Raw genomic sequence first — 12,986 nt, 5'->3', positions numbered from 1 at the left:
AATGGTGCCGCCCATTGTAAATTACCTTTATCTTGCAGGGATGTGGAGACGCTGGCCCAGACGGTGAAGAGGGCCAGGATTTCAACGAGTGGCCAGCCCCCGGCAGGCACCTCTGGCACGCCACTGGTGGTGTTGAGCAGTCCGGACTGCAGCCCCCAGCCCAGCCCCCAGCGTGAGTCCATAACCCATCCTTCATCAGCGTGCGCCATGCGCGATACTTTGGTATTGACCATGCCGCGGATGTAGGAGGGGAGTAGCATCAAGGGGAGCCGCAGAGGGCTTCTCCCAACGTGCCGCCCCGGTCGACCACGCCGCCTCGAGGGGCGTCCCCGGCAAGGGCACCAAGCGCCAAGGCCAGGCACACGGAGGAGGAGGAGGAGAACACGGGCGCCGGTGGCTTCGCCCCGACGCCAAACCTTGGCGGAGAAATGACTTCTGCCTCTCGGCCTGGCATGGATAAGCCACTCACCTTCCATTTCCGCTTGCATTCTTTCTTTCTTCTTTTTCTTACTGGTTTTTTATCTTGGCCCCGCCCTGTCTCCTTCTTGGGATCCAGACATCCCCTTGATGGATGCAGAGGACGTCGACACCGTCATTAAGGACGTCGCCGAGGATGCCGCGGCGCAGGCCGAGAAGATCGCTACCGAGGAGAGCGCCAAGGGCGCTGCTGAGGACGCCACCAAGGAGCCCACCGAGGAACCCGGCAAGGGGCCTGCCGGGGAAGCCGGCAAGGCCGCTGCCGAGGAGGTGGTGTTTGATGACCTGCCCTCCTCTTCTGCTGCCTCCGGCTCCGGCAGGTACCTGAGGGTGAGTGATGCCTCTTCGTCCACCTCCTAGGAGCGTCGAGCACCAAGGCTCCCTTTGAGGGAGAGGTGTTCGACGAGGAGGTGCCTGCCGCTGCCGGGCTCGAGGTCGTCGATGAGCCGGGCGTTGGTGGCAACGGCTCCCAGGAGGAGCGGTTGCTCCAGGCCATGGGCGCCAACTTCCGGAAGCTCCAGGCTCTCCACCGCGCTCGTTTGGACAAGGCCAAGTCCAGGACGGCGGTGGTGGAGAAGGCGGAGGCGGACTTCGAGGGGCGCATCACCGAGGCGCGGGACTGGTTCCGCCAGGCTCAAGACGAGCTGAAGGCCGCCCAGGACGAGCTGGCCAAGCGTGACGTGGAGCTCACCATGAAGCTGGCCGACATCGAGAAGGCCCAAGAGACGGCGAAGAACTTGGTCGCCGAAGCCGAAGCCATCCGGACCCAGCGCGAGGCCGCACTGAACTCCCAGGAGGAGGATCTTGCCGCACGCGAGGAGAAGCTTGCCTCCATGCTCCGCAGCAAGGATGAAGAGGTGGACAAGCTCGTCGTACAAAGGACCCAAGAGTTGGATCAGATGCATCAAGAGGCACTCGATGCCCAGGCTCTGGTTCATGCCAGCAAGGTGAAGGAGCTGGAGGAGCAAATTTTGAAGTTGTCCAAGGAGAAGGACACGCTCAACGGGGCCCTGGTGGAGGCGCAGGGCGCGGTCGTCAGCAAGGTCGGAGAACTCTCCGAAGCCAACAACTCCATTAGAGACCTCAAGCTGAAGCAGGGGGGTCTCGAGAGGATGCTGTCGGAGGCCAAAGCCCGAGAGGGGATCCTGACCAAGGACCTGGAGGCCGAGAAGCAGCTACGTATGAACGAGACCGCCAACCTCAACGACCACATGGCGGGCGAGAAGCGTTGGCTCGAACGCCTTGCCGCCGTTAATAACTCGGCCGCCACGTAGCTGGGCACCATGGGGATGTCGGACATGAGGTACGCCTCGGAGACGAGCCTGAGCCCCAACGCCAACCTGACCCTGTACTTTGAGAGGATCGTTGGCGCCCTGGAGCGGCTTCACTCCAACCGGGCGGCCTCCCTGGCCGAGGAGTCCCGGATGCTCTGCCGGGGTGTCATGACCAAGGTGCTTGCCATGATAGTGCACTGGCATCCTGACCTCGACTTCGAAGCTGCGCTGAAGAGCTTACCGGAGGATGCTGACATTGTGGCGCTCAATGAGCGTATCAAGCCCATCCTCAGCCGCATCGACAAAATCAAGAGGTTGGAGGGCCAGCGCCGGGACTAGGCACCCCGTTCCTTATCGCCGCTGCAAGTTCATGACCAAGACAATTGCTATCTTTAGTTAGAACCGCGGCGGCAATTGATGTAATATAACTCTGCAGTACTCCTGACATTATGCATGTTATTTTCCTGTTTGATTTTCCTTTGTATGTCCACCCTACGTTAACTGGGTAGGCTTGCCAGCGCGTAAACCCAGGGTGGCGTCTTGAGGACGTATCCCCATTAGCCTGCCGGTGCGCTTGCTGCCGGGCGAACCACCTTATCACCCTTAGCGCGGCCGCTCGATCTGTCGAGCTTGACTCGAGTCAGAGTCGAGAGCGTTGCCGATGGCGGAAGGCTACCCGGCCGCTCTCTACGCGGCCACTTGAACTGTTGAGTGGACTAGAAACAGAATAAGGGCATTGCCAATCGCGGGAGGGCCCCTCTGCGTACAGGTTTTCCATACATAGGCAGAATCTCCGAGGACGATAACCTTATATTAAGGAGAATTTTTTTAAGTTTGGCGTGACTTAGCTCTTTCGTCGCCGCCCTGGCGTCCCTTGCGCTCGCAGGCAGCGCCGCTCTCTTGGCCGCCTTCTCCGCGTGAGTTGTGGCGATCAAGAACTGCCAGGCCAACTACTAGACCAGATTCTCACAATTGCGTCCCCTACCTGGCGCGCCAAAGATGTCGGCGGAAAACGACACCTATGGGATCACAAGAAATCCCTACTACAGTTGCGGGGCGCGGGGTTGTGAGAAGAGTAGGATTAGTAATTGGCACAAGGATCATTTACCCAGGTTCGGGCCGCGAGGATGCGTAAAACCCTAGTCATGCTTGGTGGATGTATTGAGTGTTCTTAAGCTCTCGAACTAGCTATGGGTGTTGTGTGGTTCGAAAGAGCCGAATCCTTTTCCAGTACGCCATGGGCCTCCTTTTATAGGCGAAAGGGGCTGCCACGGTGGCACACAGGAGGTGGAAAGGCCTACAGTGTTGCGAGCTTATCGCTCGTATTACAGGACAAGACACATTTAATGCGTGGCTTAGGTGTCCCTTCACTTTATCGGGGATGGGGGCGAGGCCCGTCCCGTCCGTCGCTGCTCCTCCTAGCTTCGACACGCGCCCTGGCCAGTGATGCAGGCGGTGCCATGTAGGCAGGCAAGCAGCTGAGGTGGCGCGGTGGTGGAGCCTCCACGAAGATCTGCATGCCGCCACGCAGGTGTGTGCTGAGTTGGCCCGGAGGCTGCATGTTGCCACACAGGTGCCTGCCCAGCTGGTTGGGCTGGCAGCTGCATGTGAACGGCGATGGGGATCTGGTTGGTGCGGGCCTGGCAGCGGCCCTGTTGTCGTCCTCGGCAAGGGTCTTCCCGGGGGTCTTGTGGGTTTTCCTCGGTAAGGATCTTGACGAGGATTGTTGCCCTCCAATCCTTATCTGCATGCCACCATGGAGGTGCCTCCCGAGCCCTGGTCCAACGTGGTTGTTGGCGTTGGAGACCATGGGCTCAAGGGTGGCTCGCTCCGCTGGTGTGGGCGAGCTGCCCCGGCAAGGGGCTTGCCGGGGAAACCTGCTTCGTCCATCCGATCTTTGTGGCCTTGGTCCTTGGGGTTGCCTTGCTTGTCTCGTGCCTTCGGCTTCTCCCCGGCTTCCCTCCTTTGCCCTGCTATGTGCGGCCATGGCGCGTGGCTCCGACTGCCCGTGCACAAGTAAAGGGGTCAAAAGGAGAACCCCTACTTTTGTACACCGACAACGAACTTCATTGCTTCACCAAACTCCACATGCCAGCTGCTGCCTTTTTATTTTCCTTGTTACCAGTGTGGCTATTGTTTTTGTTTGTTTGCAGAGAAGGTGTAGTTATTGCCGAGGAATTAACATATATAAAGTGCATTAGAGCATGGTTAATAGCACCGCCAGCTGCCGGCTCTAATGCAAATCCATGTCACCAAAAGCTGATCTTACAGGCAAGGCATACAATAAGCTAGCTATACACTGGCTTCCAGGTTGGATTCATTACAAAGTTAATTACGAATCATGCATGCAGCGGATACATGGGATTGGAGGAAACATTCAAGCGTCGTCCTAGCGCTAGCATGCATAGCTGCATGCGGGCTGTAAATTCTCGGGGCTTGTGTTGTAGCCGGGCTGCTCACGAAGCGCCCGCTCCACTCTCTCTCTTCCTTTCTCTCTCCTCCACAGAGGATTTTAATGACATGGAAAACCTTATAGCCGGCTGATTAGGCCTTATTGTACTTGCTCTTAGGGCGTCTTCAATGTATGCATCATTAGTGTTAGAGTTGTGTCGAATATTATTGAACAAGTTAGGTTACAGATGGACTTGGAGTCGTATGGTGTGTAGACAGGATATGGAGTCGTGTCCAAATAGGACACTTGTATCCTAGGCCTTCCTTATATAGCGGGGGTAGACATACGATGTAACCTATGCCAACATAATAGCACAGGCACGCGGGGGAGCCGGCGGCGTGTGCCGGCGCCCGGGCGGCCAAGGTGCGGTATTGTAGCGGTGTCATGGGGAGGAGCGCCCGTTGTCATGCCCCGGGGATATAGCCATATCGGTGAACCTCGTTAACAAATCTCGGTATTGTGTCTCGTGTGATTGCTTGGTCCTCGGTAGATCGACGGAGTGCTTCGGATTATTCTAACAAGTGGTATCATGAGCAAGGTTTGAAGAGGCCGTGATGAGTTTCGGAAGTCGCGTTGAAGACAGTGTGCAGAATAATCGTATCGAAGCTAAGCTGATCGATCGGGAGATTTTTCCTGCGGTATTCGACGGGAGCGACGTGGCGAGATCGGATCAAAAACAATCGGAAGCAGCAGCAGGCGACCTGGCGTACGGTGATGGCGGGATCACGCAAGTTCTCGAGGTGATCGGGATGGCGTGCATCAGCTGGACTCCACCGGGTCGGATCAAACGGTGCGGTGTGTGGGCTGTGGCATGAGCCAGAGCTGGCTCCAAGGTGAGGCCCAAGCTGGCAATTCCGGCTGGTGGGCTGGAAAGCATGCGGAGTTGGCAGGGCTAGCGAGCTAGGCCCAGGCACTGGGCGGTTGGAAACTTGGAGGCTTGTGTTCAGGCGTGTCACGCATGCATGCGTAGCGAGCGCAAGGAAGCTAGCAGGTCGATGCGGATCGAGGCCGGTCGGGTGGGTTGTGCATGCAGGCAGACGCGGGCATCGAGCGCAGGGCATGTATCCCGGAATTGATGTGCATGTGTGCAGGGGCGGTGGCTCAGCGGATCGATAGTTTCAGATCGATTCAACAGTGGGGCGGCCACCAGGGCATGCAACGCACAGACGACGGGACGATGCAGCTAGACGCTTTGGTCAGATGCAGGTTCTGGAGGCCGAGCGGAAACTAGCCAGGTGCGAGGCTGAGACAGTCTGATGCAGCGGTCTGGAGACATGCCGTGCCGTGCAAAGCCAAAAGAAGGCACGTGAGATTTGTTGGAAAAAAGGAACCTGCACTAAGGTATGTACGTGGCTTTGAGATGCAACATGATTAAAGAAAAGGAGTACTGGGAGTTTATGGTGATATGCTTGGTGTACCCATGGAGACTACTAGGAAATCCGGTTTTCTTTTGGAAGTGTTGCAAATTGTGCACGGGATTTTACCGTAAGGTTGGCAGGTTGGTGACGTGCGTATAAGGCTCAGAGGAATCTGGAGCACGTCATGGCGGGATCGTGCATACACAGGGCGTCAAGTAAGGGACGAAGATGTGCAGGCGGACACGACGTAGGGTGGAGCATGGTTGCAGTCGAATAATTCGGCTGGGTCAGACTGGACAGTCTGATGGATCGACGGGGATGTTGGTCAAAGTAGAAGACGGCGGTGATTTCGGCGACGATGACATAGGAGCGTGATGCTGATGGTGGCCGACTTCTGGGGCGTGGAAACACGTGGTGCATGCCTGAGGGCTTGTGCGGCTTCGACAGACTATGGCGCGGGGTTGATTCAAGACGGTGCACACAAGAGAGCTTGAAGTCGACAGGGCGCGAGGGTAGCATGGCCAGCTACATGGAGTCATGTTGAAGGTGGAGCTGGAGTCTGATGGACGACTTCACTCTATGCTGATGGAGGGGCTACGGCGTAAGTGCACGGAGAATCGCAGCCTATTTCAGCGGGATAGCGAGAGACACGCGGATTGGACTGGGGCCCAGTGGTCTGATGGAGGCGTGATACTCGGCATCGATCGGTGATGATTGGTGGTTCTATGCAATAGGGGTTTGAGTGGTGTGGGGTCGCAACCCGGAGACTTGACCATGACAGCAGAGGCTCGACGCGGCGATAGCGGCGAGGCGTGCGGTAAGCACGGGACACAGCGACAGGTTAAGGCACTGGTGGTCAGACATGTGGTCAGGCAAAGTGTGTAGGGGTGCTGAAGCAGTGTTGACGAGTACCAGATTCAAGTTGGTGACAGGGTCTATCGGTGCCGGTTGATGGACAGGAGTTTACCATGGAGAATCTGAGAAAGTGACGGAAAGTCTAAAATTGTCAAAATAGAGAAAGTACATGGCCGTATATTCTGTGGTGCTCGATGCACATGGCAAAGCGTGGATGACAAGACAGAAGGAGGCGGAGTGCTATAGCTGTGGGACATGCCAGAGACTATCCGGAAAAGGGGTGAGACAACTGTGAATTTGACTCAGGGTGACACAGGGCGACGGTGAAATTCCTTCAAGTTTCAGACAGACGATCAAGAAAGAGCGCTGATGTTGAGTTCAGGTAACTCTCATATGTGGCATCCAATATGTGAGTTGCTCATTTTTCACGCAGACAGTGGTCGGTGTGTGATGGTGTTGAACGGATTCTCCGGAAGTTGGGAGCACAAAGTAGAGTATTGAGGAACTTAATTTTGCTCGAGTGTTGACTGTGAAGAAGACGAGAAGGGACTACAGTTGCAGGTGGAGTCACATGGAGTCTGGGAGTAGCAGCGGTGCTCATGGCGTATCTCAAGTCCAATGTACATGGAGGTTCGACGCACAGACGAATTCAAGGTGGTGGAGAATATTCGTCAAGGTGGAGTTTGTTAGAGTTGTGTCGAATATTATTGTACAAGTTAGGTTATAGTTGGACTTGAAGTCGTATGGTGTGTAGACAGGATATGGAGTCGTGTTCAAATAGGACAGTTGTATCCTTGACCTCTCTTATATAGCGGGGGTAGACACACGATGTAACCTATGCCAACATAATAGCACAGGCACGCGGGGGAGCAGGCGGCGTGGGCCGATGCCCGGACGGCCAAGATGCGGTATTGTACCGGTGTCATGGGAAGGAGCGGACGTAGCCATATCGGTGAACCTCGTTAACAAATCTCGGTGTCGTGCCTCGTGTGATTGCTTGGTCCTCGGTAGATCGACGGAGTGCCTCGGATTATTCTAACAATTAGGCCATCACAAGCCTGGTAGTATGAAAATACGACCACCTTGACTCTGAAAGTAAGTAACTGGCCATGGTATGAAAATACGGCGACGTTTTTCCTTTGAATACTCTGATGCACTATGGTTTATGTATGCCCTAGGCCAAATGGCGTTGGTTACAAAATGAAACACAATACACATCTAGGATTTGTGAATCTAGATTAATTTCCATCTTCGATGTCCAGTCCGAAAAATAGACACGCCACCAAACATGTGTATAAATCAACAAAATATTCTAACCCAGAGATAGTAGAAATTGACACTGACCCTCCTAAATAAGCAAATTAATTCCTTCGGTTTGATTATGTATGATTGCTTATTCATTTTAATTTCACCGGTATGGAGGAGAAGAACTTGGCGCGAGGGTTTTGATGGAGATGCTTGGAGTCGCCGGAACGAGCATCAGTGTCCATGGAGCAGCATTTTTTGAGAAAGGATTTTGAGAGGATGGAGAAGACATATGGCAGGAGATGTTACGGAATGGAAGAGGAGGTGGAGTTGCACAATATGATGGCATCAGTTTTGGAAACAGTGGAGACTTAATGGGCACTAGATCATTGACGGCGCGCGTTGCTGCGTCCGTCTATTTTGACTCATAGTTATGAATAAGAAGTAATTTGTATGCAACAGTATGACGTATTGTGTTTTTTACTTGTTTTTATTGCCTTCATTTTCCATTTCCAAAATATGGGTATGTAAATGAAGAGGAATTTGACTGGTTAGCAACAAAGTAGTGTTGCACGCATTGTTATGCATGAAATATGAACAATTAAATACCAAATTTGTTTTGTTATTTAGGAACATCGATGAATTTAACTTTCTGGCTTAAGAAAACATAGCATGGATCACTACTTGTTCTTAAAAGAATAAGAAACAAAGCATATGCAAGAGTAAATATGTCTGCTTCAGCTGTAAGGCATGTCACTATATGCTATAAAATGAACACATAGCATCCACAAATAACTTTAGAACAAAATAGGCAAGAAGGAACTCAAGATTTAAAGGTATAACCCAAGTACCGAACTATATGATATGTAATGTTTATAACGTTGAATAACCTCCTTGCAGGTTCTCATAATCTCTTTCAAGGTTGAGACATCATTCAAACTCCATATTTAAATCTACATGAGAATTTACTTAAATCAGCAAATGTTGTTTTGAGATTTCCCAATATAAACTACTCTATTGTAGGATGGAAGGAGTATATGTCGAAATTCATACCAATTCTACATTGTCAAAATTTATCTCCAAGCTATATCCATCCATACTGCTACCCAGCCATTCCTCCAGGCTAGCATACATTTCACAATCTTGGACCCCTTGTTTGTTGTTAAGAACCCATCAATTGCCATCTTCACCATCCCGCAGGATATATGGACAAGTTTATTCAAACAACGTGAAGCTGAACAACATCCCTACCAAAGCTAAGATATTATGAATGATACAAGGAGATATGTAATATCTGCAACTCCTATTATTGCACGTCCCGTGGCAGCATTATGCATTTGACCTCCAACTCATTTGTAAGGCTGAGAAAAGAACACAAAAATCAAATGTTAGAAAAAGCATGCATATGTGAAGAGGTAAGAATATTAACACTGAAGGTATGAAGTACTGTAAAGTGTAAAATACATGTACATTGTTAATGGTGCAAATGGCTTCACGCAACGAAACAAACATTTATTGTTTGTAAGGTACAACTAATACAACAAACATGAAAAAGCTCAACCTTCCTGCAACACACGGTTAACTACACACTCCTGCCCACCACAGCTCGCAATGGAAAAAAGGAGTGTACTCTGATGGAGTAAAAGACTACACTCTATAACATTCACATGTAAAAAAACATTCAGGTATATTCTGCAGTAGCTTCAGACTGGACACTCAAATCAACATCCATATATTTTCCTTCCTTGCGATAGGTCACCACAGGGATCTCAAGATTCTGTAGCATTTCAAAATTAACCTGATACGCAAAATAGTAATCGCATGCTATCCTCTATGTTGTTGCAAAAACATACTGATTATGAGTTCCTCCCATAGAATGAATATGCTGGATTTTTGCACAAGAAAAGTATGAATCAGACTGTTCTTATTTGCGGAATTGCTTTAGAAATCTTAGGAATTTACAAAGATGTGCAGCGCAATGCAAGTACCCTGAGTCTGAAAATGCTGTGACTTCTCATGGCCGATGCATGAAATCCGGTTGTAGCTGAGGTTGAGCACGCGCAACTTCGTCGGTTCCCGGAGCCCCTCGACATTTGTGATCTTTTCCGCGATAGATCCAGCGAGTGCAGACCCTTCGGCAGTGATCTGGATGAGATATGAACTACATGAACATGACACCAAACTTCATCAACAGAAGCTGTGTTATCTAGTTACTGAAAGTATAACTGTTTGAAATAGTAGAAATTGACAGTGTTTGATCGACGTTACTGGCTTACAGTGGCAGTGCTTACCGATGCCGGAGAGGTTAACAGAACGAAGGTTGGAGAAGGGTGCGATCACCACCATGACCTTCAGGCACTATCGGACTCGCGGGCTATGCCTACGGCCCAGGGCCGTCGGCATAGGTCCTATGCCGTCGGCATAGATCTATGCCTACGGCTGCCGTCGGCATAGCCCCGTCGTTGTAGATCACGTCAGCGTAGATGTGTCAAACTGTCGGCGTAGTATAGCCGTCGGCATAGGAGCGTATGCCGACGGTCGTGGGGCAGCCGTCAGCATAGTTTAGCCGTCGGCATTGTTTTCCGTCTGACGGCAACGGACGGCGCCGTCAAAACCGCTGGCGACTCAGGAGACGACACGTACAAGCCGTCGGCATACCTTTGCCACGTGTCGTCCCCTGGCATGTCCTGGCGGCAGGGCTATGCCTACGGCAAAGCCGTCGGCACACATGGAAATCTATGCCGTAGGCATAGCTCTGCCATGTGGCACCTCCTGGTGGCTCCTGATCATATATATGCCGACGGCTTTGCCGTAGGCATAGTTTTTTTATTATTATTTTCCCTGTTTTCTCTTTTTCAATTCATTTGACAGCATTTCAAAGCAGAATAATATGGAATTATGCAGAAATATGACAGTTCATCATCATCATTTAAACATAGTCAAGTTCATCATCTAAAGATCATCACCGACAAAAGGTCACGAACATAAAAGTAGTGCAAGACATGAAACATCATAAAAGTTGAAACATGAAAGGCATGGCACGACGGCCGCATACACGGAATCATCATCGACATCAAGCACCACCGAGTCCACCTCCGCCAAAACCACCACCACCACCACCGAGTCCACCTCCGCCAAGTCCACCTCCGCCAAAACCACCACCACCACCGAGTCCACCTCCGCCAAAATCACCACCACCAAGTCCACCTCCGCCAAAACCACCACCGCCAAGACCACCTCCGCCAAAACCGCCACCACGACCACCATCACTCTGCCAGATCGGAGTGACTGGGGTCGACGGAGCAGGAGTCAAGCCACCGGTCCCCTACATGTTTGAGAGAAGATTCTAACGGTAAATATGACATGATAGTGTTGAATGAACGAGAACTAGTTTGTCAGTAGTTAGGCAAATGTACTAACCGGACTATCACCGCCTAGTGCCAGCCATTCCTCGAATGTGGGAATGTGTGGGGCGTCTCCCACAGGTGGTGGTGGGGGTCCAACTTGTGGTGGCTCCGTGCGGTTAGTCCAAGATGCCAACATAGCCTGGATGTTAGTTAAGCAAGCAAACTAGAAAGTCAGAAGGAATGAAAGTGCAAATTTGAGCTTGGTTTTAAGAGGGCAAAACTAACCGCCATCACTTGACGGCTGTAATCATCGTTTGCCTTCACTCGTTGCAAGTACTCCCGCACCTCAATATGCCTATGCTCGAGAAAGGCTTGATATGCCTACAAAATTGAGGTTGTTTCTAAGTGGGCAGTGATGAAAATAAACTAAGAAAGATAGAGACAAAGAAGATAAGGGGAAGTACTTACAGCATGTTGGCGGACTAAGGGAGGCTGCGAACGCCCCGTACTCTCTAACAGGCTCTGGTTGGTAGCTCGAAGCCGTGCGTACGAGATCGACAGAGTGATCAAGCCATCGAAACACGGATACCGGCCATGGGACTTACCCTGGATGGCCACCACCGCCGTGTCGTCGATCTGAGACTGGGCGACCTCAGGAACGGGAACATCCGGATGCAACTTCTGATAGTTCTGTGTGTAAGACTCCAGGTGTTGCTCGGTGTTGCCGTAGTACTGGCTCTCGCCCTCCTTGCGATCACTCCGCTCGCGGGCCAGCTTCCACGACTCCATGTCTGAGAGCGGCCTCTGCAACTTGTCCTCCTGCAACGTCAAACAGAAGTTAGCCATACATAAGAACATGACGGTAAAGAAGAACAAAAATGCATAATGCACATAGATATACCTTCATGGCCTTGAAGCCCCAGTGGTTCCTGTTTCCTTGGCTGTGTGTCCCGTCTTTTCCACGGTTAGCCCGGGCCTTGATGCTCTTGGCAGAAAACTCTGCATCGTCACCGACCCACCTATCCACCAAACTCGCCCATCCGTCATGCCTTCCATAGCACCAACGAGGAACAACCTATGCAAATTTTGAAAGCATGACATGTGAGCACGAAACATATAGTTGACTGCTGCGGTGATAAATATGCAATTGAATGCATATTTATCGATGCAACCCTTTCGGACGGGAGACCTAGGTTACGCGACTTGATGTGAAAATTTAATCTAGTTAAAAGAGGCTAGGAGTTGAAGGTGGATTCGTAGCTCACCCTCCGCTGTAGAGGAAGTAGTCGAGCAGCGGCAGGATCACGGACCAAACCCAGACGACGAAGGCTCCAGTGAGATGAAATACCACAAAGCCTGTAAATTTTACCGAGTCAAAAATTTGAGGGCATCACATCACATAAAGAATTGACACTTCAAACTATGAAAAAAAATCATATTGCTGATGACATCTAGTCAAGGTTTTAGATCATCATGATACTTCAAATCCTAATTTTCATCAAGTGTTAAATTTTATTCTTAAATTTTTTAGCAAGATCATCATGATAAAATAACTACTCATCAGATACCAATTTTGTCAACATCACAAAATGAAACTATAGCTATTTGACAACATCTCAAATATACAATTTTGTTCTTCAAAAAAAATTAGCGCATCTTACATAGCTATTTGACAACATCACCAACTTGACCAAAGCTATAACTAACCAATATACATCAATCCATCCATTCATCCATACAACATGCATCAATCACATATATAACAAGCAGTAAAAATTGCAAAAAATGAAGAAAAAAAAGCTCACCGGGCCGGGCGGGGACGGTGAGGCAGGGGCGGCCGGTGCAGCGGGCGAGCAGGGGGCAGCGGTGGAGGGCAGGGCTGGCCGGGGACGGGAGGGCAGGGCCGGCCAGGGCCGGGGACGGGAGGGCAGGGCCGGCCGGGGAGCGCCGGGCGCACGGGCCGGCAGGAGCCGCGGCC

The sequence above is a fragment of the Triticum dicoccoides genome, chromosome 2B (genome assembly GCF_002162155.2).
Source record: "Triticum dicoccoides isolate Atlit2015 ecotype Zavitan chromosome 2B, WEW_v2.0, whole genome shotgun sequence".
Taxonomy (NCBI): domain Eukaryota; kingdom Viridiplantae; phylum Streptophyta; class Magnoliopsida; order Poales; family Poaceae; genus Triticum; species Triticum dicoccoides.
This window is presented reverse-complemented; position numbering follows the sequence as displayed.